General features: G+C 45.3%; 1 long non-coding RNA gene across 1 annotated transcript in view; it reads right to left on the reverse strand.

Annotated features, from left to right (window-relative positions):
* Nucleotides 1–10,288: 10,288 nt before the first annotated feature.
* Nucleotides 10,289–21,465, reverse strand: part of LOC141074830 (uncharacterized) — a 32,387-nt gene continuing 21,210 nt past the window's right edge. The window contains exon 4 of the long non-coding RNA XR_012227216.1: nucleotides 10,289–10,523. This is a non-coding gene — a long non-coding RNA (uncharacterized lncRNA). The remainder of the gene's footprint in view (nucleotides 10,524–21,465) is intronic.

The raw sequence follows: 21,465 nt of genomic DNA on the forward strand, positions 1-21,465 counted from the left end.
CCAGATAGAAAAGACGGGAAAAGTGAATGACTCTATCATAAAAAAGTCATCTTTGAGTCACTATCTGTAACTGTACTGTAATATCTTATATGTTCTGTAGGACATATATCTTTTTATCTTTGTATAGAGATTTATTTTCAGTAATAGCATGGTCATTTGCTGGGGTTCCCTATACCCACGACTAGGAGGCACCACCATTGCTGTAAACATAGATACCTGGTTAGGGGTTCACTCAGATACCCACCCCACCTCCCGCCGTGCCGAACAGCCAGCTATACCTTTGCATACAAGCACACACACACATACACCGGCTTATTCTGAAAAGTCAATCAAAAATGCATTTACACATCAGTAATAGAAAAACCATTTACCATATATAAATTCAGCGGAAAGGTATCCAGAAACATGATGTAACGTTCTCATAAACAGTACGTATTAAAATAGATGTACTATCCATACAATATGTAACAAACTGTAAACAATGTATTACTAACATTTATTGGGGAAAAAAAAGCATTGTGAATGCCAAAAGACATGAACACTAAAAATATTGTTGCGCCTGTGTAATGTCATATTTGGTAAGTCCACTAAAATCTGTGCCTCTCTGCCTTATTTGGAGTTTAATTGCAGAGCGTGTATTATAAATATTATTATGGCAGCAGAATACATTATGTTAGTGTACAGAGGCGGAGAACGGAGCACGGGTTTCCATGTGTTGCTGACCGCAAACAGCATCTCAAAATCTCATTGTAAAGGCCGAGTATATAAGGATCTTCGGGGAGTGAGGGAATTATTTGCACATGTTTATTGTAAGACTGTGCACATTTCTATGTTGTGTTGGCAAGTAGATCAGCCTCGCTGTATGCAGGATACATGTCCCAGCGCTTCTGGACAAGTTACGACTGTTTACAGCTGGATATCTGGCTCTGTAAATCATCTACGGTTGTGCTATTTATAACAAGTAATATGAAGCCTGATTATAGTGGCAATATTATCAGCAGGATGGATATTGGCTTACCCAGACCAGAGGCAAAAAGCACGCTGATTGTGGGGTCTATGGTAAGAAGTCTGGGCCAGACTGTCTGGCACTGAACCAGCTACACAGCTTTCCTGGGCATCCTTTGGCTCCGTTTCCTTCCCCTTTGTCCGCTGCCTTCTGTCGTGCTCCATGTCAGGTTTTGCAAGTTTCTAGATGTGGCTCAATTACAATACATCCCATTTAAGGCCCATTAAAACACAAACCTGTGTCTTAGGGTACCGTCACACTTGGCGACGCACCAGCGATCCCGACAACGATGCAACCTAGTAGGGATCGCTGGTGCATCGCTACGAGGTCACTGGTGAGATATCAAACAGTCAGATCTCAACAGCGATGCAGCAACGATACAGAACTGTTATGAGCTCATTTTCTGCTCCACCAGTTGAGAGTTCCCCTTCCGTTCTCCCTCTGGTAGTGACGAGAGGTGGTGAGGTTGGTTTGAGTGGTAGTGATCTGCCACCTGGTGAGGAAGATAGTGATTGGATCTCTGGAGTATCAGACTGGATATAAGACAGCCGACGCCCTATCCTGTTGCTGGTGATTCAGTCTGTTTCTCAGGTCTAGGACTCAGCTCTGTTCCAGTCTTCTAAAGATAAGTTTGTTTTTTTGCTACTGTTCACACTTGCTCTTGTTGGTCTTTTCAGTTTTTTGTTTTGTGTGGTCAGCCAGCCCGGCTGGGCTGTGCTGAATTTCCACTCTTATTTGCCAAATTGCCTTTTTTTGTCTCTTATTAGATTGGCCTCTTTTTGCTCTGTCTCAGAATATTTCAGAGTGCTGATATAGTAGGAGAAGTCTAGTGACTTCAGGGTTAATTTTGCTATCAGTTGTGTTGGACATTTTGTAGGGTTTTTTGGCAGACTGCAGACAGTGTCTTTCCTTTCCTGTCCTTTCTAGTTAGTCTGGCCCCATCATTTGCTCAGCCTATTTTCCTGCCTTTGTGTTTTCATCTTTTTTCACCGTCATTACATGTGGGGGGCTGTCTCTCCTTTGGGGTCTGCTCTGGGGCAGTTAGTTTTCCCTTTTTCCTGCTTTAGGCTTATTTAGTTTCTCCGGTTGTGATGAGGCGTCTAGGACCACCGTAGGAACGCTCCACGACTGCTGCTAGTTGCGTGTTAGGATCAGGAGTCTGCAGTCTGCATAGTTACCAACCTCTTTGGTTTTCTGAGACTTAGCTTGTGTTGTTTTTTATTTCCTCCTCGGCTACCCGTTCATAACAGAATCACCAGCCATACTGCAGATTTCAGGGTACTCAAAAGCAGGAAAAAAAAAAAAAGTGTCAGAATTTTTTTTTTTTATATGCATTTTTTCCTCTTTTTCTCTGGGGCCGTGGGAGGATTTTTTCCAAAATGGAGATTGAGCAATTGTCTGATCGTGTGCGGCTCGCTGCTGAAGTGCAGGGAATTTCCGCCTATCTCGCTCAATCACATGCTGTTGAACCCAAAATCCCCACTCCTGATGTGTTTTCTGGGGATCAGTCTAAATTTTTGAATTTTAAGAATAATTGTAAATTATTTCTTGCCTTGAAGCCTAACTCATCGGGAAGCTCTGCGCAGCAGGTTAAAATTGTCATCTCCTTGCTGCGCGGCGATCCCCAGGATTGGGCGTTTTCTCTGACACCTGAAAATCCTAGTCTGACTAATGTGGATGCATTTTTTCAGGCCTTGGGGTTGTTGTATGTTGAACCTAATTCCGTTGATCAAGCTGAGAGAACCCTGTTGGCATTAAACCAGGGTCAGGATCCTGCAGTTATATTGTCAAAAATTCCGAAAGCGGGCGGTCCTTACTACATGGAATGATAGTGCATTGGTAGCCCTCTCTCAGAAAGGTTTATCAGAGACCGTAAAAGATGTTATGGTGTGATTTCCTGTTCCCTCTGGTCTGGATGGCTCTATGGCATTAGCCATTCAAGTTGATCGGCGTTTACATGAACGTAAAAATACACGGGAGGCGCTGCCACCTTTTGAACAAATGTCTGAACCTATGAAATGTGTGGGGTTTTGTCTAGGGCGCAACGTTGGGAGTTTAGAAGGCATAATAAGCTGTGTTTTTTCTGTGGAGACGTCTCTCATACTATTTCTGTCTGCCCTAAACGAGAGAAACGTTTTGCACACACATTTGCTGTGGGCAGTATACAACCTAAGTTCCTTTTGGCAATTACTGTGATCTGCTCCTTGTCCACATTTTCCACTAAGGCTTTTGTGGATTCAGGAGCAGCTCTGAATCTGATGGATTTGGACTTTGCTAAACGTTGTGGTTTATCCATGACGCCTCTGCAGACACCTGTTCCTTTGAGGGGTATTGATGCCACTCCGTTGGCAGAGAATAAACCTCAGTTTTGGACCCAGGTGTGTTGTGAGCTCATTTTCTCGTTCACCTTTGATATCCGATGAACTCCCTCAACTGGTGAAGGGAGGTCATGAAACTGATTTGGATGGGAGAGACCTCTCACCTGAACAGGTGGATTGCGATTGGACATCCGTAATCTCTAAATGGATATAAGGCAGCCGACGCCCTGTAGGGTTGCTGGTGATTTCTCTGCTCTGAGCTCTGGCCTCCAGTTCAGTTCCTGTCTTCTAAAGCTAAGTTTTGCTCTGTTATTGTTCCATGAGATTTTGTCTGATTTGCTTAGTTTTGTGTTCAGCCAGCCCCGGCTGGGGCTTTGCTGAATTTCCATTTTTGTCCCTGATCGGTTAAATCTCTTTTGCTCTGTCTTCAGAATATATCGGAGTGCTGATATAGGGATTTTAAAGTCTAGTGACTTCAGGGCCGTTTTTCCTATCAGATGTGTTGGGACATTTTTGGTAGGGTTTTTGCGGATTGCAGCCAGCATCTTTTCTGTCCTTTCCTATCTAGTTAGTTGGGCCCCATCGTTTGCTCTGCATGTCTTTCTGTCTGTGTTTATGTTTTCATCTGTTTTCACTGACAATACATGTTGGGGGCTGTCTATTGCTTTGGGGTCTGCTCTGGGGCAGTTTAGATTCCCCCTTTCTTTCTTTAGGCTTATTTAGTTCTCCAGCTGTGAAGAGGCATCTAGAACCACCGTAGGAACGCTCCACGGCTACTGTTAGTTGTTGTGAATAGGATCAGGGGTCTGCAATCCGCTAGTTACCAACCTCTCCGGTTTTCTGGACTTAGCTTGCATTTTTTGTTTCTTCCTCCTCCGGTGACTCATTCATAACACAGGTGATAATGCGAGTTGCCCCTGACCACCAGGAAAATTGTAAATTTTTGATGCTGCATAATTTGCATGACACTAAATTATTGTTCTGGGGTTCCCCTGGTTGCAAACTCATAACCCAATTTTGGATTGGAAATCTGTGTCTGTGGTGAGTTGGGGTTGTCAGTGTGTTCTTAGGGACGCTCCTGTTTTCTCCACCTCTCCTCAGTCTCATGATGTTCCTGATTATCTGGCTGAATTCTCTGATGTATTTAGTGAGAGTAAGTCTGCGTCTTTGCCCCCTCATAGGAGTTATGACTGTGCAATTGAGTTGATGCCTGGGTGTAAATTTCCCAAGGGTCGGCTTTTTAACTTATCTGTACCCGAACATGATGCTATGTGATCCTATATTAAGGAGTCGTTGGAGAAGGGTAATATTAGACCATCCTTGTCACCTTTAGGTGCTGGGTTTTTTTTTGTGGCCAAGAAAGATGGTTCATTAAGACCGTGTATTGATTATCGTTCCCTTAACAAGATGACGGTTAAATATCAGTACCCGTTACCTCTGATGTCTAATTTATTCTCCAGAGTTAAGAGTGCCTGCTGGTTTACTAAGTTTGACCTCAGGGGGGCGTATAATCTTATTCGCATCAAGCACAGGGATGAATGGAAGACGGCGTTTAATACTCCGGAGGGACATTTTGAGTACCTGGTGATCAGGGCCGGACTGGGACTAAAATTCAGCCCTGGCATTTGAAGTTACACAGGCCCACTAGTCACATGGTGACTATATAATATCTTTGTACACTTGTAGTTTACAAGAAGTGAGAGGAGATTAACACGACTATATAACATGTAGTCACAGCTGTGTCCAGTATTTCAGCTCAGTCCTATTTATTGCTTTTAGGTACAGTACTCTTCCCAAATCTCTGTCCCCTTTTGTATGCACGGTGACAGAATTCCTGGCAGAACTGCTCTCTATTGGGCAACCAGACCCCCTGGTCATAGCCGCCCCTATCATACCTCCCAACTTTTGAAGGAGGGAAAGATGGAGAAAGACTGCGGCGGGAAAAGAAAGAAAGAACAGAGAGAGACAGAGAGAGAAAGAAAGAGGGGAAAGAAAGAAAGAACAGAGAGAGACAGAGAAAGAACAGAGAGAGAAAGAAAGAAGTAAAGAAAAGAAAGAAAGAACAGAGAGAAAGAGAGGAAAGAAAAAGAAAGAAAGAAAGAAAGAAAGGGGGGAAGAAAGAACAGAGAGAAAAAAGAAAGATTAGAGAGAGAAAGAAAGAACAGAGAGAAAGAAAGAACAGAGAGAGAAAGAAAATGAGGGAAAGACAGAACAGAGAATGAAAGAACAGAGAAAGAGAGAAAGAAATAAAGATTCTATAAAGATACTATAGCAGTCCGGCTCCCATTGTAGTGCCCACCTGAGCCTCCCGGTGCAGGACCTATCATGATCCGCTCACATGGCCGGCATCCCCGATTCCAAGGCGATCCTGCTGTCTGCGCTGTCGGAGAACACGGTGATGGATCTGAAGCATTCCTGGTTCCGTCACAATCTCCTCAAGAAATTATCTCATTTCCGGTCAGCTTCCAGCACATCACTTCAGGTGGAACGTCATGTGTGTGTTTTAAAATGCTCCTCGGGGCTCCGCCGTGTACTCCTGTGTCCGTGGGAAAAGCCCGCTTTGTATGCTTTGTACACACTTGGCTCCGCTCTGTACATCCCGTACACATATGGCTCCACTCCATACACACACGGCTCCACTCCGTCCACCTCGTACATGCACGGCTCCTCTCCGTACACCTCGTACACGCGCGGCTCCTCTCCGTACACCTCGTACACGCGCGGCTCCGCTCCATCCACCTCGTACACGCGCGGCTCCGCTCCGTCCACCTCGTACACACGCGGCTCCACCTCGTACACACACACGGCTCCGCTCCGTACACCTCGTACACACGGCTCCTCTCCGTACACCTCGTACACACGCGGCTCCTCTCCGTACACGCGTGGCTCCTCTCCGTACACCTCATACACACGGCTCCGCTCCGTACACCTCGTACACACACGGCTCCTCTCCGTACACCTCGTACACACGGCTCCGCTCCGTACACCTCGTACACACGGCTCCGCTCCGTACACCTCGTACACACAGGGCTCCTCTCCATACACCTCGTACACACAGGGCTCCTCTCCATACACCTCGTACACACAGGGCTCCACTCCGTACACACGGCTCCGCTCCGTACACCTCATACACACGGCTCCGCTCCGTACACCTCATACACACGGCTCCGCTCCGTACACCTCGTACACACGGCTCTGCTCCGTACACCTCATACACACGTCTCCGCTCCGTACACCTCGTAAACACGGCTCCGCTCTGTACACCTCGTACACACGGCTCCGCTCCGTACACACGGCTCCGCTCCGTACACCTCATACACACGGCTCCGCTCCGTACACCTCATACACACGGCTCCTCTCCGTACACCTCGTACACGCGGCTCTGCTCCGTACACGCGGCTCCTCTCCGTACACCTCGTACACGCGGCTCCGCTCCGTACACCTCGTACACGCGGCTCCGCTCCGTACACCTCGTACACGCGGCTCCGCTCCGTACACCTCGTACACGCGGCTCCGCTCCGTACACCTCGTACACGCGGCTCCGCTCCGTACACCTCATACACGCGGCTCCGCTCCGTACACCTCGTACACACGCGGCTCCGCTCCGTACACCTCGTACACACGCGGCTCCGCTCCGTACACCTTGTACACACGCGGCTCCGCTCCGTACACCTCGTACACACGGCTCCTCTCCGTACACCTCGTACACACGGCCCCGCTCCGTACACCTCGTACACACGCGGCTCCTCTCCGTACACACGCGGCTCCGCTCCGTACACCTCGTGCAAACGCGGCTCTGCTCCTTACATCTCATACACACACAGCTCTGCTACATCCACACTGTAAATCCTGACCCCACACATACTTACCTCAACCAGCACCATGACAACAGCAGAGTCTTGCAGACGGTAGAGGCAAGGCTGAGCGCACAGGACCTGTGATGAGGTCACAGGAGGGGCGGAGTCAGGGGTGACATGATCGGGGGTCTGGACAAAGGCTCCTGATCATGTGACCCCCTGACTCCTCCCCTCCTGTGACCTCATCACAGGTCCTGCGAACAGAGCGAGCAGGCAAGCGAGTGCGACGCTGTGAGTGGCTGCGGGGGGGAGGGGGTCTCATGCTACGGCGAGGATGGGGTGTGTGTGGGGGGGGCGTGGTGGCTTATCTCCCTGCAGTGCGGGAGGAACTTGAAACTATCACCGCCGTGCCCGTAGAGGGCCGGCGGCAGGAGCAACAGTGGCCGCAGCCGCTGGCAAGCGGCCAGATGATCGGGCGCAGCCGCCCGCGGCCCACATGACAGCGGCCCAGCGGGAAAATGCCCGGTTGGTTATATTGCCAATCCGGGCCTGCTGGTGATGCCTTTTGGACTCTCCAATGCCCCTTCTGTCTTCCAGTCCTTTATGAATGATATTTTCCGAGACTTCGTGGATAAGTTTTTGATCATCTATCTGGATGATATTTTGATCCTTTCTAATGATTGGGATTCCCATGTGGAACATGTCTGGACTGTGTTTCGGATTTTAAGGGAGAATTCCCTGTTTGTTAAGGGATCGAAATGTCTCTTTGGTGTACAGAGGATTTCATTTTTGGGATTTATCTTATCTCCATCGACTATTGAAATGGACCCGGCCAAGGTACAGGCCATTTATGATTGGGTTCAGCCTACTTCTTTGAAGGCTCTTCAGAAGTTTTTGGGTTTTGCTAATTTCTATCGTAAATTTATAGGTAATTTTTCTAGTATTGTCAAACCACTGACTGATCTGACCAAGAAGGGAGCTGATGTGCTGAATTGGTCTCCTGAGGCTGTCTCAGCATTTCAGGAGCTTAAGCGGAGGTTTACTTCAGCTCCAGTTTTACGGCAACCTGATGTCTCACTTCCATTTCAAGTGGAGGTAGACGCTTCTGAGATTGGTGCAGGAGCTGTTTTGTCCCAAAAAGACCCTGTGACTTCTAAGATGAATCCCTGTGCCTTCTTTGCTCGAAAGTTCTCCCCATCTGAACGCAACTATGACGTAGGGAATCAGGAAGTGTTGTCCATGAAATGGGCATTTGAGGAGTGGAGACATTGGTTGGAGGGAGCTAGACATCAATTTGTGGTCCTCACTGATCACAAGAATCTGACTTATCTGGAGTCGGCTAAATGCTTGAATCCTAGACAGGCTAGATGGGCCTTGTTTTTCACGCGTTTTAATTTTGTGGTCTCTTTTCTTCCGGGCACTAAGAATGTTAAGGCAGATGGGATGGGTTACAGTGCCTACAAGTAGTATTCAACCCCCTGCAGATTTAGCAGGTTTGATAAGATGCAAATAAGTTAGAGCCTTCAAACTTCACACAAGAGCAGGATTTATTAACAGATGCATAAATCTTACAAACCAAAAAGTTATGTTGCTCAGTTAAATGTTAAAAAATTTTAAACATAAAAGTGTGGGTCAATTATTATTCAACCCCTAGGTTTAATATTTTGTGGAATAACCCTTGTTTGCAATTACAGCTAATAATCGTCTTTTATAAGACCTGATCAGGCCGGCACAGGTCTCTGGAGTTATCTTGGCCCACTCCTCCATGCAGATCTTCTCCAAGTTATCTAGGTTCTTTGGGTGTCTCATGTGGACTTTAATCTTGAGCTCCTTCCACAAGTTTTCAATTGGGTTAAGGTCAGGAGACTGACTAGGCCACTCCAACACCTTGATTTTTTGGCTCTTGAACCAGGCCTTGGTTTTCTTGGCTGTCTGCTTTGGGTCGTTGTCTTGTTGGAAGATGAAATGACGACCCATCTTAAGATCCTTGATGGAGGAGCGGAGGTTCTTGGCCAAAATCTCCAGGCAGGCCGTGCTATCCATCTTCCCATGGATGCGGACCAGATGGCCAGGCCCCTTGGCTGAGAAACAGCCCCACAGCATGATGCTGCCACCACCATGCTTGACTGTAGAGATGGTATTCTTGGGGTCGTATGCAGTGCCATCCAGTCTCCAAACGTCACGTGTGTGGTTGGCACCAAAGATCTCGATCTTGGTCTCATCAGACCAGAGAACCTTGAACCAGTCTGTCTCAGAGTCCTCCAAGTGATCATGAGCAAACTGTAGACGAGCCTTGACATGACGCTTTGAAAGTAAAGGTACCTTACGGGCTCGTCTGGAACGGAGACCATTGCGGTGGAGTACGTTACTTATGGTATTGACTGAAACCAATGTCCCCACTGCCATGAGATCTTCCCGGAGCTCCTTCCTTGTTGTCCTTGGGTTAGCCTTGACTCTTCGGACAAGCCTGGCCTCGGCACGGGAGGAAACTTTCAAAGGCTGTCCAGGCCATGGAAGGCTAACAGTAGTTCCATAAGCCTTCCACTTCCGGATGATGCTCCCAACAGTGGAGACAGGTAGGCCCAACTCCTTGGAAAGGGTTTTGTACCCCTTGCCAGCCTTGTGACCCTTCACGATCTTGTCTCTGATGGCCTTGGAATGCTCCTTTGTCTTTCCCATGTTGACCATGTATGAGTGCTGTTCACAAGTTTGGGGAGGGTCTTAAATAGTCAGAAAAGGCTGGAAAAAGAGATAATTAATCCAAACATGTGAAGCTCATTGTTCTTTGTGCCTGAAATACTTCTTAATACTTTAGGGGAACCAAACAGAATTCTGGTGGTTTGAGGGGTTGAATAATAAATGACCCTCTGAATAAACTTTTCACAATTTAAAAAAAATTAAACAAAGAAATAACATTCTTTTTTGCTGCAGTGCATTTCACACTTCCAGGCTGATCTACAGTCCAAATGTCACAATGCCAAGTTAATTCCGAATGTGTAAACCTGCTAAATCTGCAGGGGGTTGAATACTACTTGTAGGCACTGTATATGGACAGTCACATGTGGCATCTCTGGTCAGTAACATATTATTGCATTTTTGTATACTAGAGGAGCACAATTCAGGGGCAGAGACCATGATTCCAGCTATGTCAATTATTGGGCTATATGTTGCAGTTTCAATAAAATCAGACTTTTATTAATAGAAAAATATCACAATAGGACTAGGTGTCTTGTGCCATGTAGTCCTCCTGCTCTGTATAACTTTGACCCCAGGACTTATCAGCCTTCTGACAATGTACAATGTACACAGAAAGCTGCCAATCAGTGGTGTGGGTGGAATTATACAGAAAAAGCCGCTAATCAGTGGTGATGGCAGGGTTCATCATTCCAAGCTCTGCTAGATCTGAAGAAGAGAAAACAGGGATTATATTAAAATTACAGCATGCAGAACAACAAGTGACACATCGCTGGAGTCAGGATCTCTGCTCCTACATCATGCTGCTCTCAGATAACATAGCAAAAACCTGGTGACAGATTCCCTTTAAGTTTAAAGAGGCCCACTCTGAAAACACTTACACGCCGTCTCCCTATTTACCTGGAGACTTCTCCCTGTCACATTACCACAGCGCCTCAGCAGTATCACTGCTGCTCAACACATGCATCAGTCTCCATCTCAAGGCCACCCACCTTGAGATACATTCTGATCATTCAGTATCCTACACCTATTAAGACAATGGAAATGCTTATACGCCTGTCCTGGGACACCCACACAGCGCCCCCTAGCGGACACAGTGGTCACTACACCACAAAAGAAATTGTTACCAAGACACTGGCAGTAAAACATACTAAAGCTCATCACAGCATCCAGTTTCTCCAGGCCTTAGTGGAAAAAGTTCTGCAAGATTATAAACTAAAAAAAGAACAGGTTCTTGCTATTGTAACGGACAATGCTTCAAACATGATAAGTACAATTAAACTGATGAATGAGAGTAATGAACAACAGCTAGAAGAAAATTTAGGATTCAGTATGCTTGAGATGGAAGGCCACGGTGCTGTTCATGTAACTGAGGAACAAACAGATATTACAACAGAAGAACAGCAAAATTACACTTTAGAAATAGATGATCTTGTTGTAGCTGCTTCAAAACACTTTCATATTCATCACATGCGCTGTGTGGTGCACACGCTGCAGCTGGCAATAAGAGATAGTCTGCAAGAGGGACATGCTGGAAATCTGATTGGAAAAGTGTGGAAATTGGTTATTGCCGCCAGAACCCCTAAAATTGATTCCATCTTGAAGAGACGTGCTGGGAAAGGGGCAATTGTCGATCAAGCCACTTGGTGGGGCAGCACTTATTTAATGATTGAGCAATTGCTTTAATTAAAACCATTTCTTATAGATATGGCGAACCCTCAGGTAACCCTAAATGAAGGTCAAAGGACACAGGTGGCTGAATTGAAGGAATTGCTTAACCACCCATTTACCGTGACTAAAAAATTACAAGCTGAGGATTTAACTCCTGGCATTTTCATAAAGGAGTGGAAGAACTTGCTATTTTGCCTGTCCCAAAGAGGAGGTTTAATTGCAGATGGCATTTCTGCTTTAATGAAACGGAGAGAGACACAGCTATTGCAAAATAACATTTTTCTGGCAGCTGTTTATGTGGACCCAAGTAATTGTATACTGCTTGATGATCAACAGCTTACTAAAGGAAAAGAAGCTTTGACTGAGGTAGCAGTTAGGATGAGTGGCCTACAGGAGGACTGCCAGGCGCAAGAGGACTTGGGTCCTGACAGTGCTACTGCTGCCATATTTTCATCCTCATCACCTCATCAGATGAGGAGTTTGACTTTGACAAGTATTTGGAAGACATGGAGCAGGCAAAGGGTTGCCGCAAGGAAAAAGAATTCACTCTGTCTCCTATAGCAAGTAGATTGACCATATTTCAGCAAAATGTTTCACTTGCTCTCAAAGAAATAAAAAAATTCAACCGTTCATCAAAACTGACTGTGCATGAGGCAATTCCTTTATACCCGGAAATTTTTAGAGATGTTGCCCATGTGGTTACGGCTTTGCCTCCAACCCAAGTTAGTGTAGAGAGGTTGTTCTCCGGCCTTAAAATTATTAGGTCAGATTTGAGGTCATCTACGAAGGAGGATCTGATGGAGGCAATTCTATTTCTTAGAACAAATTCATAGACTGCACAAATGTTATTTAGTATGTTTTTTGTTGAAAACTGATTTTTGCCACTTACATAGTTTATTACAATGAATTGAGGCTTGCAAGAGAAGTCAAAAGCAATAACAAAGGATTTTGGGGATATGTCAAAAGTAAAAGAAAAGTCAAAGATGCTATAGGATTTTTACAGGATGAAAATGATGAAATGGTAAGACAGGATGTTGAGAAGGCCGAACTTTTAAATTCCTATTTTGCATCTGTTTTCTCTCAGAAAGGAAATGCACCATCAACTGTTCTTCACTGTCCTATTAGGGAATAGAAGAATCCAGGATATCTATAAACAGAAAGATAGTGAAGAAACACTTAGCTAAACTAAATGAATTCAAGTCTCCAGGTCCAGATGAATTACACCCCAGAGTACTGAAGGAGATAGCAGAAGAAATTTTTGAACCCCTCTCCATAATCTTTGAAAATTCTTGGAGAACAGGAGAAGTCCCAGAAGACTGGAGAAAAGCAAATGTTCCTATCTTCAAAAAGGGGGAGAAGGTGGACCCAGGCAACTATAGGCCGGTGAGTCTGACTTCTATACCAGGAAATATCTTTGAACAAATTATTAAACAACATGTATGTAAGTACCTGGATAAGAATGAAGTGATTAAACAGAGTCAGCATGGGTTTGTAACTAATAAGTCATGTCATACTAACTTAATTTCCTTCTATGACAGAATCACTGATTGGGTGGACCAGGGAAATGCTGTAGATATAGTATATCTTGACTTCAGCAAAGCATTTGACAAAGTATCTCACAGTCCTTATTGAAAAAATATTAAGTTGAGTGTGCCAACAATTTTGTCCAGCCCATTTTGGGGTTTTGTGTGACACTTAGTCCAATTTTCCTTTTTGAACTGTTTTTATGTATTTATTTATTTTTTTGTGTTGTTCCAATACACACAAAGGAAATAAGCGTGTAGATATAGTATATCTTGACTTCAGCAAAGCATTTGACAAAGTATCTCACACAATCCTTATTAAAAAAAAATGACTAAGTATGGAATGGACAAGGCAACTGTTAGGTGGATTCATAACTGGCATAGTGATCGGACCCAAAGAGTGGTCGTAAATGGTTGCACATTCAGTTGGAAGAATGTCTCAAGTGGGGTACCATAGGGCTCTGTCCTGGGCCCTGTACTGTTCAACATCTTTATCAACGATTTAGATGAAGGAATTGAGAGTAAACTGATTAAATTTGCTGATGACACAAAGCTAGGAGGGATAACTAATACTAGAGAAGAGAGAGAGAGGATTCAAAAAGATATAAATAAACTGGAGCAGTGGGCAGAAACTAACAGAATGTTTTTTAACAGGGAAAAATGCAAAGTACTACATCTGGGCAATAAAAATGAAAAAAGCATATACAGAATGGGAGGAATAGGGCTAAGCAACAGCACATGTGAAAAAGACTTGGGTATACTAATAGATCACAGACTGAATTTGAGTCAACAGTGTGATGCGGTAGCAAAAATGGCAAATGCAATTCTAGGATTTATTACCAGAAGCATTCAGTCTAGATCATGTGAAGTCATTATTTCCCTCTACTCCTCTTTGGTCAGACCTCATCTGGAATACTGTGTCCAGTTTCCATTTTAAAAAAGACATCAACAAACTGGAGCAAGTTCAGAAAAGAGCGACCAGAATGGTGACCGGTCTGCAAACCCTGTCTTATGAGGAAAGGTTGCAGGATTTGGGAATGCTTAGCTTCCAGAAGAGAAGACTGAGAGGAGACTTAATAGCTGTCTACAAAAATCTCAAGGGCTGTCACATTGTAGAAGGATCACCTTTATTCTCATTTGCACAAGGAAAGACAAGAAGCAATGGGATGAAACCGAATGGGTGGAGACACAGATTAGATATTAGAAAAAACTTTTTGACAGTTAGAGTGATCAATGAGTGGAACAGGCTGCCACGAGAGGTGGTGAGTTCTCTTTCCATGGAAGTCTTCAAACAGAGTCTGGACAGACATCTGTCTGGGATGATTTAGTGAACCCTGCTTTGAGCAGGGGGTTGGACCAGATGGCCCAGGAGGTCCTTTCCAACTCTATGATTCTGTGATTCTATATGTAATTGATATTACATAGTGTATTACATATTTATAATTTATTACAGTTTTTTGTGTTCTAAAGTTGTATTCCAATAAATATATATTATGTTCTATCTAAATATCTTGATTATTGTATCATAAAAATGATTAAATGTCTGATGTTCACATTGTACTACAATACATTTTTCACTTAAATATAAGCAATATATGTGGGAGTCGGAGTCGTGGAGTTGGTGTAAGGGAAATTGAGGAGTCGGAGTCGCAGGTTTGGCTTACCGACTCCACAGCCCTGCCTTAAAGGGTTATTTTCTTTACTTCAGAACAATAGAGAAGAGATACTTCATGGGGTGCACCTCAAAGTCTGCAAAAAAGCCTGTTAATGCCCTCAAGAGTGGAGGCGGAACTAATCAAGCAGATTGTATGTAGGGCAAAAAGTGACTGCACAGTGGTCCCACCAGGTAAGCTGCATTTAGACTGAGGGACGAGAAGCAGTATGAAGAACTTGGTGGGGAGAAGCAGTATGGAGAACCTGGGTAGTGGGAGAGAAGCTGTACGGAAAACATGGGGGGGGGGGAATCTGTATGGAGATCCTGGGGAGAGGGGAGAGTAGATGTATGGAGAACCTGGGGAGGGGGAAGCTATAGGGACAACCTGGGGAGGGGGAAAATCTTTATGGAGAACCTGGGGAGGGGGGAGAAGCTAAAGAGGACAATCTTGGGAGGGGGAGAAACTATATGGATAACCTGGGAAGGGGGAGAAGCTGAATGGAGAACCTGGGGAGGTGGGAGCTGTATGAAAAACCTGGGGAGGGGGGTAGAAGCTGTATGGAGAAACTGGGAACATTGGAGGGGAAGAAGCTATATGGAGAACCTGGAGAGGGGGGAGAAGCTATATTGAGAACATTGGGAGCTGTATGAAGAACCTGCAGAATGGGGAAGAGGCTGTATGGAGAACCTGGGGAGGGGAGGAGGGAGAAGATGTATGGAGAATCTGGGGCGGGGGGAATCTGAATGGAGAACCTGGGGCGGAAGGGGGAAGCTGTATGGAGAACCTGAAAGCTGTATGGAGAACCTGGGGCGGGGGGAAGATGTATGGAGAACCTGTATGGAGAACCTGAGGAGGGGGGGAGAAGCTGTATGCAGGGCGTGTCATCCACATGAAGGATGATGATTGTAAGAAGTGAGGAGACATTGGATCAAGACCAGAGCAGCCCAGCGGACCAGACTGTGCCACCTATGGACTCCTAATGGTCTGAAAATAATTCCCTATCAGACGGATAGGGAATAACTTTCAAACTTTAGATATCTGCTTACAGTCGTATATGGGGCTGACCTGACACTTTAATTGACTGCTGTACTAAATTTGTCAATGTATTCATGTACTTGTAAGGGGTTACTAAGATTGTTCATTATTTATTTCTGCTTACTGTATAGATGTACATTGGTCTATTGAATATACTGCACGACTCGTTATGTGTAAATAATGTTATGTCCTTTACCATTTTATATATGTAAAATACTTGTGTTGGGAAAGTGCAGTACCTAGGCAGTCCACAAGATGGGGACCTAATAGTGTTTAGTTACAGCACATTGTAAATACACTGCTCAAAAAAATAAATGGAACACTTAAACAGAATATAACTCCAAATAAATCAAACTTCTGTGAAATCAAACTGTCCACTTCGGAAGCAACACTGATTGACAATCAATTTCACATGCTGTTGTGCAAATGGAATAGACAACAGATGGAAATTATTGACAATTATCAAGACACCCTCAATAAAGGAGTGGTTCTGCAGGTGGGGACCACAGACCACATCTCAGTACCAATGCTTTCTGGCTGATGTTGTTAGGCGTCAGATTCCTGCAGCTGCACAGCGGGAATCCAGAGCCATACATCCAGCAGTCTCCCATTCCTTTCCGACCGCTCAGGGACCTGCACAGCAATCGCAGCGATCCAGGCGCCCTGCTCAGACCAGCTCTCTGGGTCTGGATGTTGCTGCCACCTCTGGACCAGCAACGGTAGTGCAACCTGCTTTGCAGGAAACCACTCCAGAGGCTAAGTCCTCTCGCCGCACTACTGGGCATGCCCACGAGACGATCTCCCAGTGAGATCGGGGGTCACGTGCTCAGGTCCATGTCCTGATCTGATTGGCCTATCTCTGAAGTCTGGAAGGTCCCGGAAGCGCATGGCTATAAAAGGCCCGAATGGCCGCTCGCCCATGCGCTAGTATAGACTATACTTGCTATGTGTGAATGGTGACGGATGTATGATCCTGGTGACTGACTCATTAAGATTCCCCTTCCTCTGATATTACGTATGTGGTTAGGGAATTAGTGTTATAGTCAGCGCCAGTCAGTGGCAAGCCATACGCCACACTGCATACCGCACCGCTACACTAGCGTCCGATAGAGTTATGCCTCACGGCACTGTCGTACAGCGGCAGTAGTTACCGCCGCGCTGCAGTTAGCAGCACTTACCAGGCGTCCGCGGTAGCGACGCCGCACGCACGGTAGGTCAAGTCGGGCACCGACCTCTGCCTTGGGCCGTGTCCTGCGACCGTATACCGTGTGTGCAAGCCAGCTGAGACCTGTGAAGCTAACAGGCTCGGCGTTTATGCTTTACTTATACTAAAGCGCCTCTGTGAGGTTAACAGAGTCCGCTCTGCGCACCTCGGGTGACGTTTAACCCGAGCGCAGTATACCGCCATATACCGAGTCTGCCATTATTCAGCAGCGGTTGTTACACCTACTGCACGGTGGACCCCGGGTGGCGAACACACTTCCTATTATATATATTTAGTGCGTTCCGCCGTCCCTAACAGATGTTTTGCTCACTTTTGAATGTTGTGCTTCCACACTCGTGGTAGCATTAGACGGACTCTACAACCCACACAAGGGGCTCAGGTAGTGCAGCTCATCCAGGATGGCACATCAATGTGAGCTGTGGCAAGAAGGCTTGCTGTGTCTGTCAGCGTAGTGTCCAGAGGCTGGAGGCGCTACCAGGAGACAGGCCAGGAGACGTGGAGGGGACCGTAGGAGAGCAACAACCCAGCAGCCGGACTGCTACCTCAGCCTTTGTGCAAGGAGGAACAGGAGGAGCACTGCCAGAGCCCTGCAAAATGACCTCCAGCAGGCCACAAATGTGCATGTGTCTACACAAACGGTTAGAAACCGACGTCCACAGATGGGGGTTGTGCCAAACCTCCAACTCCGACTCCTCAATTTCCATGACACTGACTCCAACTCCATGACTCTGACTCCCTCATACCATGGCTGTGGAGTTGGTAAGCCAAACCTCTGACATCAACTCCTCAATTTCCATGACACCGACTCCAACTTCGACTCCACTAAAATGGGCTCTGACTCCGACTCCACAGCCCTGAAATTAACTGAGCTTTATTTACTTCTTGCTTTAAATATTCTGTTTGGTTTTGCTCTACAGCTACAATAAGTCTGTGCTAAAAACGGCATATAGTAGCTCTCCGCCCGCAGTCTTTGATTGGAAATGCATGCATGAAACTATGCCAACACTAGATGGAGACATTTCTCTAATTTTCTTTAGATTAATGATGCTTCACACAGGAAAGTGTGTTTCACACAGGAAATTGCAACAATGGAATGTTTACAACTATGTTTTAAAATGCATACTAAAATGCTACAGCATAAAGAATAATAAAGTCCAAGGACAATTTGAAACCCTGAGGAAAACACAGCAAAAATTACAACAATACTACAACAAACTACAGACCCTTCAAAAATCTTTCTGTACTAAAATGTTTTGTCATTTTTGCTCTGTGTAGGGGTATGATAGGAGCATAGAGAAAATTCATGCATATGTAACCTACGTCTAAAAAAAAATGCTGGCTGCCAAAAGAATAAGAACACCCCAAACTTTAATCATTTTATAACTGTTTATTTGTTCTGAGTACGCTGATACCCCACATGTGGGGTAAACCACTATTTGGGCGCATGGCAGAGCTAGGAAGGGAAGCAGCGCCATTTGACGTTTTTGGCTGGAATTGAGATCGGACACCATGTCGCGACTGGAAAACCCCTGATGTACCTAAACAGTGGAAACCCCCCACAAATGACACCATTTTGGAAACTAGACCCCCTAAGGAACTTATCTAGATGTGTGGTGAGAACTTTGAACCCCCCAGTGCTTCACAGAAGTTTATAACGCCCGGGCGTGAAAATAAAAAATTCGTATTTTTTCCACAAACATAATCTTTTAGTCACCATTTTTTTTATTTTCCCAAGGGTAACAGGAGAAATTAGACCCCAAAAGTTGTTGTCCAATTTGTCCTGAGTATGCTGATACCCCATATGTGGGAGAAAACTACTGTATGGGCACACGTCGGGTCTCGGAAGGGAAGTAGTGACGTTTTGGAATGCAGACATTGATGGAATGGTCTGCGGGTGTCATGTTGCCTTTGGAGAGCCCCTAATGTACCTAAACAGTGGAAACCCCCCACAAATGACCCCATTTTGAAAACTAGACCCCCTAAGGAACTTATTTAGATGTGAGGTGAGCACTTTGAACCCCCAAGGGCTTCACAGAAGTTTATAATGCCAGGGCATGAAAATAAAAATATCGTATTTTTTCCACAAACATGATCAATTAGTCCCCAATTTTTTCATTTTCCCAAGGGTAACAGGAGAAATTGGACCCCAAAAGTTGTTGTCCAATTTGTCATGAGTACGCTGACACCCCATATGTGGGAGAAAACTACTGTATGGACACATGTCGGGGCTCGGAAGTGAAGCAGTGCCATTTTGGAATGCAGACTTTGATGGAATGGTCTGCGGGTGTCATGTGCGTTTGGAGAGCCCCTGATGTACCTAAACTATTGAAACTCCCCACAAGTGACCCCATTTTGGACACTAGACCCCCCACGGAACTTATCTAGATGTGTGGTGAGCACTTTGAACCCCCAAGTGCTTCACAGAAGTTTATAACGCTCGGACGTGAAAATAAAAAAATCATTTTTTTCCACAAAAATGATATTTTTGCCCCCAATTTTTAATTTTCCCAAGGGTAACAGGAGAAATTGGACCCCAAAAATTGTTTTACAATTTGTCCTGAGTAGGCTGATACCCTACATGTGGGGGTAAAACACTGTTTGGGCGCATGGCAGAGCTTGGAAGGGAAGGAGCACCATATGACTTTTTCCAACTCAGAATTGGCTGGAATTGAGATCAGACGCAATGTTGCATTTGGAGAGCCCCTGATGTGCCCAAACAGTGGAAACCCCCAATTCTAACTCCAACCCGAACCCCAACACACCCCAAACCCTAATCTCAGCCCTAACCCTAGCCCTAACCCTAGCCCTAACCCTAATGGAAAAATGGAAATAAATACATTTTTTAAATTTTATTAATTTTCCCTAACTAAGGGGGTGATAACGGGGGGTTTGATTTACTATTTATGGCGGTTTTTATTTTTGGCAGCTGTCGCACGCTGAAAGACGCTTTTTATTGTAAAAATAGTTTTTGCATCACCACATATTGAGAGCTATAATTTTTCCGTATTTTGACCCACCGAGTCATGTGAGGTCTTATTTTTTGCAGGACAAGTTGACGTTTTTATCGGTGCCATTTTCGGGCATGTGACATTTTTTTATCGCTTTTTATTCCGATTTTTGGGAAGCAGAATGAACAAAAACCAGCGTTTCATGAATTTCTTTTGGGGGGGTGCGTTTACACCGTTCCACGTGCGGTAAAATTGATAAAGCGGTTTTATTCTTCGGGTCAGTACGGTTACAGTGATACCTCATTTAGGTCGTTTTTTTTATGTTTTGTCGGTTTTATGCAATGAAAACTATTTTATATAAAAAATAATTATTTTTGCACCGCTTTATTCTGCGAGCTATAACTTTTTAATTTTTTCGCTGATGATGCTGTGTGGCGGCTCGTTTTTTGCGGGACAAGATGATGTTTTCATCTGTACCATGGATATTTATATGCGTCTTTTTGATCGCACGTTATTACACTTTTTGTTTGGCGGTATGATAATAAATCATTATTTTTTGCTTCGTTTTTTATTTTTATTTTTTAAGGGGTTCGCTAAAGGGGTTAACTAATGGGACAGTTTTATAGGGCGGGTCGTTACGGACGCGGCGATACCTAATATGTGTACTTTTATTGTTTTGGGTTTTTTTATTTTCAAAAAATAAATTTATTGGGGAATATTTTTTTTTTTTTTTTTTACTAATTTATTTGGCGATTTTTTTTTTAAATTATTTTTACACTTTTTTTTTATTTTTTTTTTACTTTATTACATAGTCCCAGGTGGGACATCACTGTCCTGTGACAGATCGCTGATCTGTCACATCACAGATCACTGTGACAGATCAGCAATCTGTCACAGGCATTGAAGACTTCCTCTTGCCTGCGCTTTGCAGGCACTGAGGAAGTCAGCTTCCTGCAGGCCCCCGAAGGCCCCCGTCGCCATCCTGGATTCGGGGGCCTGGAGGAAAGGAGTCCCCCGCAGCAGCGCTGCACATTGCGCTGCCGTGGGGGGCTCAGGGAAGCACGGAGGGAGCCCCCTCCCTGCCGATGCTTCCCTTTAACTCCCGGTACACCGCGATCATGTTTGATCGCGGTGTGCAAGGGGTTAACGTGTCGGGGGCGGTCCGTGACCGCCCCTGACACATTGTGCCGGGTGTCAGCTGTGATAATCAGCTGACACCCGGCCGCGATCAGCGGCGCTCACCACGTGGGCGCCGCTGATCGCGGTAGACGTACTATCCCGTCCATGGGCATAGGGGCCCGGGTCCCATGGACGGGATAGTACGTCTCATGTCAGGAAGGGGTTAATATCCCACATCATCCCGTCAGCCAGAACCACCGGACAACTGCCACTAATATCCCACATCATCCCGTCACAGCCGCCGGACTACTACCCTAATATCCCACATCATCCCATCAGAGCCACCAGACTAATATTCCTAATATCCCACATCATCCCGTCAGCCAGAGCCACCGGACTACTACCACTAATATCCCACATCATCCTGGGGTCAGAACCAGAGCGCTGAGTGGAAAGGCCCTAGCTTCCATACCG

The sequence above is a fragment of the Dendrobates tinctorius genome, unplaced genomic scaffold, assembly GCF_039654945.1.
Source record: "Dendrobates tinctorius isolate UK_male_01 unplaced genomic scaffold, ASM3965494v1 ptg000334l, whole genome shotgun sequence".
Lineage (NCBI taxonomy): Eukaryota > Metazoa > Chordata > Amphibia > Anura > Dendrobatidae > Dendrobates > Dendrobates tinctorius.